Source organism: Tupaia chinensis, unplaced genomic scaffold, assembly GCF_000334495.1.
Source record: "Tupaia chinensis unplaced genomic scaffold, TupChi_1.0 Scaffold000010_1, whole genome shotgun sequence".
Classification (NCBI taxonomy): Eukaryota; Metazoa; Chordata; class Mammalia; order Scandentia; family Tupaiidae; genus Tupaia; species Tupaia belangeri.
This window is the reverse complement of record NW_006159440.1, coordinates 2,529,276-2,535,629: the sequence shown is the minus strand read 5'-3', so window position 1 is coordinate 2,535,629 and position 6,354 is coordinate 2,529,276. Positions and strand designations below refer to the sequence as shown.

At 38.4% G+C, this 6,354-nt stretch overlaps 1 long non-coding RNA gene across 1 annotated transcript in view; it reads right to left on the bottom strand.

Annotated features, from left to right (window-relative positions):
* Positions 1-374: 374 nt before the first annotated feature.
* LOC102498945 (uncharacterized) overlaps positions 375-6,354 on the bottom strand; it is an 8,815-nt gene continuing 2,835 nt past the window's right edge. The window contains exon 3 of the long non-coding RNA XR_333187.1: positions 375-524. This is a non-coding gene — a long non-coding RNA (uncharacterized LOC102498945). The remainder of the gene's footprint in view (positions 525-6,354) is intronic.

The following is a 6,354-nucleotide window of genomic DNA, read 5'->3' as shown; positions in this document are numbered from 1 at the left end:
TATTAAAAATATTTTTGACATCTAAGATATGTGCATATCCATTTCACGTACTGGTATATTTTCTATTAAACTTAGATATAATTATCTGTCATTTCACATACAAGAAATGAACTTAAAAAAATAGTCTAAGTCTTTAAAATCATGTGCTCTGTGGTATTATAGGTCCTGGAAAATGTGCTTGATAGTTTCTTCTACTTGGTTTAACTAAGACATGGTATTTCATAGCCCTTAGAATAATATTGACCTTGTAATTTATATGAGAAAAAAAAATCTCAAACCATCTTTGAAGTCAGACTAGAGTAGGGGAACAGTAGTCCCCCAGTGTGTGTTACAAATGGAGAAGGCAAACAATATATTACCATGGGCACTTGTGCAACCTCAGTCTTCAGTTAGGATTTTCCATATTCACTTCTCCACGTAACAACAGACGTGAAATGGACATGAAACGGACACTGGGCACTGGGATAAAGGATGGGCTAGTCATCTCCCTCATAGGACTAGCATTCTGTGTGGAGCTACATCCTCTGCAAGACAGAAGCACATGTACTCCTCAAGTCCAAGTGTAGGGACTACATCATTGCTATGACGACTTTGTAAATAAATCTTCCCGCGTACAGATGTATTTCAATGTTTCTTACCATTGGTTCTAAAGATTCTCATTAAACCAAAATAAACATCAATACTTAGCCTAACAGAAATTTCCACTTATTATGAAAGTGTTATTTGAAAATAATTCCCTTTTCTTTCAATGTCAGATTGAAGTGGCAGTGACATGCAAGAGGTAGCTTTTACATCTTCATATAGAATAAAACCAACTACAAATTTCAAAGATATTTTAAATTAGCTTCAATTAATTTGATAGCCTTCTCCTGTTTGTGTAGCCAAACTGCTCACTTTCCTTGACTGACTTAGTCTGTTCAGGTTGCTATAATAAAGTATAGACTGAATGGCATATAAACAACAGCAATTTATTTCTCATAGTTCTGGAAGTTGAAAGTCTGAGACCTGCATGGTCAGATTCTGGTGAGGGTCCTCAGAGGGGGTGTAGATTGCCCCCTTCCTATTGTTTCCTCCCACTGCTGAGTGAGAGTGAAGGTGCCTTCTGGGGTCTCATTTGTAAGGGTACTAACTCTATTCATGATGGTTCCACCCTCATGACCTCCAGATATCCTACCTTTTATACCATCACCTTGTGAGTTAGGATTTCAGTGTAGGAATTTATGGTGGGAAAATAGAAACATTCCAATTCTTCACAGTTAAAACGAAAGGAAATTCAGGCTGGCCTATAGCACAGGGATTAATTACAGTGCATCAGGAACTGGATTCCACTTGTCTGACCATAGTTTGAATCCCAGTCCCAGTTTCTTAAAATCACACTACCTGTGTGTATGTGTGCACCAAATCCTGATTAGATGGGTTAATTAGGGAGACGAGATTTGTGGCATGAGCACAGCTAATTGAGGGTGCTTTCTCTCTCTCTTTCCCAAATTTCTCTCTGCTCTCCCTCTTTTCTTCCCTTCCTCTCATAAGTATATACACCCTCTGGAAATTAAATATAAAAATTTAAAAATAAAGAGAAATTCAAATATGATAAAGTGTTAAGGAATTATAATTCCCCTCATTCTTGAAGACTTTCTACATTACATCATAGATGATACATTAGAATAATAAACAAATAAATAAAACACTGGCTTCTAATACTGCTCTTAAAAAGATTACTTAATAATAAGAAATATTACTTGACTACTTTAATTCTCCAGAGATTTTGTAATAAAATATACAACTTCTATTGCATTGTCAGAAAAGTCATGATGAATTTTCTATGTTTTTCTATGTAAAAATGTGTCATGACTTTTCAGATTACCCAATAGATGTCACTTTAAGATGCAATCAGCTTAAGTTTTGTCAAGGCATTGGAGGGGCTTCAGTTTGTCATATTCTAGAGATAGGTGGTAAAAGTGCTCTTTATGATGTTAGGTGCTAATGTTAATGCTTCACCTCAAAAAAAAAATACTGTGCAGATTATATTTACTTATTTACTTATCCAGTTCTTCTAATAAAATACATTAGTTTATATGTCTAACTAGCTTTTGAAAAAATGTTTCCAAATGGTATGTGCTCTCATTGGAGAGAGAACAAGAGAAAGTGAGAACGTTTCCTCATGAGGAATGGTCATGCCCAAATACCTTCTCCTCTATTTCTCCTTCCTTTCAAGATTTTGGACATGCATGTACACACAGACATGATGTGTTTCACAAGCTGCCAGATCCAGGACTTGAATTGTGGGGTTAGCCATGGGGGATCCAGCCATCTTAACCAACACAGGCTAGCCTAAAAATTGTGGGGTTAGCCATGGGGGATCCAGCCATTTTAACCAACACCTGCTAGCCTAATGTTCTTTCTTCAAGAGAGGTCCTTGAATTGCTGAAAATATTCTTATTTGTGTCTTTTAATCATAGTTTTCTAATTTTTACTGAAAGAACACTCATGTCCCAACAAATAAACATCTTTAGAGAGTTAGATAGTGGTTTAGTGGTAAAATGCAACATTCTGCAAGACAGTTCCACCTGGGAAGATTCCCTGTTCAAGTCTGCAGACCTTCCTGAGCAGGCCAGATATGTGTGAAACTGTGATCCAAAACTGATCTAAACTGGAGTGAGATCACCACGACTGGACCCTTGGGAAAGAGATGAGTACACAAACATTAAAAGAAAATTACACAATTTAAAATATATGTATATAAATATACATATATAACACATATTTAAATTAGATATAGTTACATATATTTATATTTAATTTCTTTATACCTCAGAATGCCCCTTGCTTAGTTCTCTAAAGCCACAAACTTATCAAAAACAGTCTTAAGATCTGAGTATTGACTGTACATTAAAAACCCAGGCTCTGTGTTAAACTTTCTGGAATGAAATCTTAGCTCAGGCAGTTATCGAATATGTGGCCTTAACTGAGCAAGATAATAATTTCTTGGAGCATCAGTTTCCTGGTGTAAAGAAACAGAGCAGAAATTATACTAACTTGATATACATGAGCAACGTCCTGCCGGAGAGCACGGGACAGAGTTAGTGTAGTCATCACAGCCTTGGAAGTCAATAGCCTGTGATCCTCACTGTGTCATCACAGTGATGAGGGGGACAGCATGAAGTTATTTGGTGGTCTTCACATACATGATGCAAACAGATACATTTCAATTACATGGAAATTTATTTGTGGTATTTTTACTTTCTATGTTTGCATAGACAATTGTATCTTCTTTTGTTTGTTTATTTGTTTCAGGCAGATATCAGATGATTTCTTTCTCAGGTATTAAAAAATAATAAAAATGGGGACCAGCAGATGGCATAATAGTTACATCACTGGACTCCTACACAGTCAACTGTGGTTCAAGTCCTGGACTCAGCTGGTTAAAACTCATGCCTGTGTGTGCATACCCAAGATCCCAAGAGGACAATAGAGGAGAAGGGATTGCGGTGTGCTCATTCTCGTTGGGGGATTATTTCTTACTTTCTCTCTCTCTGTCTCTCTGCAAGTACATGTGCCCTATAGCAAAAATATCTCTCAAAAATAAAATAAATAATGAAAATGGAAAATTACACTGGAAATTTGATCATTTAGGAAACATGTTTATCAATAAGGTATAACACAAAAAGGAGGAGTAAAAGGGAGATGTAGTCAGAAATGAGCAAAAACTTCCTCTGCTTTTGGAAATCTAAGCACATGCATCAGGTACATTTCATTGTATGGCAGGTGTAGCCATGATGCTTTCCGTGGAAAGGGTTGGGCCATGCATGCACATGTGTGTGCCAGAGTCTTCCTATTACACCTGCATAGACACCAACTTTTCCCATGACCATCAACTAAGGGTTGTTTATTACAGTGGAGACAGTATAGATGCAGGATCTTAATTTATATGGCTAAAAATGGCTGAAGGTGGGACCAGCAGATGTCTTAATGGTTATGTCACTGGATTTCCAATATTTGACTGTGGTTCAAGTCCCGGACCCAGTGGCTTAAAACTCATGCTGGGCACATGTGTGTGTGTGTGCTCAAAATCCTGAGAGGAGAATGAAGGACAAGGGGTTGAGGTGTGGCCATCCTCCCTGGGGGTGATTTCTCACTTTCTGTCTCTTTCTGTTTCTCCAGCGAGCATACACACCCTATAGCAAAAATTTCTCTAAAAGAAAAAAAAATGCCAGAAGGTGAGGTGTTCACCAAACACTGCTGGTTTCCTAAGCTATAACTGCATAAAGTGGAGAGAGAATCCTGCAGAGTTACATAGGCTTTCTTAGACATGAGCTCTGCAATGAAGTGATTCATTTAGAAGTAAGGCACTAATTTGAAATAATACTCTAATCATTGTTAATTTTGGTGCTATTTACTTTAATGATATTAATCAGAGTGAACCTACATAATGATACAGCAAGAGTCATAAGAACAGTTCTACAAGTTTTACTTTGCATTCTATAACAATTAGTGTGTCATCATGTTATCACAAACCAATTGGAAAATATTGCCATAAGATGACATAAAAATGAAGAAGGAAGAGACTATTAATGACGATCCTAATTACGCTAGGAAGGAAATCAAAACTCTTCATCAGTTAAGAGACCACTCTTATTAGCTGATTAGAGTGTGGATGTATAAAACTGTCTGGTAAGCAAATTATAATGAGCAAAACTAAGATAAATTTAGGTATGAAAAATTTCTGTGTTGGGACCAGTAGTTAGTGTAATGGCTATGTCGCTGGACTCCCATGTAGTTGATGACCGCGTTCAAGTCCTGGACCCGGTGGCTTAAACTCACGCCGGGCGCGTGTGCGTGCATGCCCAAGATCCTGAGAGGAGAATGGAGGAGAAGAGATTGTGGCATGGCCATGCCGCCTGGGGGGTGGTTTCTTGCTTTCTGTCTGTCTCTGTCTGTCTGGCAAGCGCACGCGCCCTATAGCAAAAACCTCTCCAAAAAAAAAAAAAAGGAAAAAAAAATTCTTTGTTCATTTTTGCATACAGCTTACATGGTGCTTCATAAAAATCAAAACAACCTGGGGCCAGCAGATGGCATAATGGTCATGTCATTGGACACCCACATGGCTAACCATGGTTCAAGTCCTGAACGTGGTGTCTGAAAAGTCACACTGGGTAACTTGTGCATGTGTGCCCAAGATCTGGGGAAGAGAATGGAGGAGAAGGGATTGTGGTGTGGCCATCCCTCCCAGTGGGGTGATTTCTCACTTTCCTTTTCACTCTGTCCATCTTTTTCTTTCTCAGGAGAGTATATGCCCTAAGGCAAAAACTTCTTAAAAATTAAAACAATCATAAATGACATTTTAAAACATTAGTGTTATTATTTTTATTATAGTTATTTAATTTGCTATCAGGCACATGTGCTCACCAGAGAGAGAGAGGGAAATTGAGAAAGCAAGCCACCAGGTCCAGGACTTCACCCACAGTGGGCTATGTGAGAGTCCAGCACCTAAATCACCATGTTAGCTGCTGGCATTGAATAGCATTTTCATAATTATTTTTTTTTCCCTAGAGTTTACTTCAAGCTCCTCTTAGAATTTAAGAGGCACAATTGTATACTCAAAGTGAACTTGTGGCAAAAAGTAAGCATTTCCTTTCTGACTTGCCCTCTGATGAGCAGATAGTGCTCATGAGCAGGATTGGTCAGTGTCCACCTGACCTTCTGAGAAGCAAATGAGAGAGTGCCATAAAGCAGCAAATTGTCATGACACCCTTTATGCATATTTTTATTTTCACAAGTGTATTGTTATTGTAAGTGTATGTTTCTATGTATATTCTCCTCAGTGACCATGAGATCATTCAGGATAGAAACCCTCTGCAAAATAAAATAAATAAATAAAAAATAAAAGAAAGAAATGGGACCAGCAGTTGGTGTAATGGCTATGTCGCTGGACTCCCATGTAGTCGACGGTGGTTCAAGTCCCGGACCTGGTGACTTAAACTCATGCTGGGCGTGTGTGCATGCGTGCCTAAGATCCTGAGAGGAGAATGGAGGAGAAGGGATTGTGGCATGACCATTCCCCCTGGGGGGGGGGAGGGTGATTTCTTGCTTTCTGTCTCTCTGTCTGTCTTTCTTTTTCTGGCAAGCGCACACGTCCTATAGCAAAAACCTCTCCAAAAAAGTAAAAAAAAAAAAAAAAACAAACAGAGGGAAAAGAAAAAAAAATGATAGACAGGGGAAAACCCATGGGAATGTTTCCAGGGGCATTTGTTCCCTAAGCTCTAAACAGTGGGTCCCCAACGTCCTTGAGACTCTTTCGTTTTCTATCACTGCCTTATAATTATATCTGTCACTCTCCTTTTATTATCAGAAGGT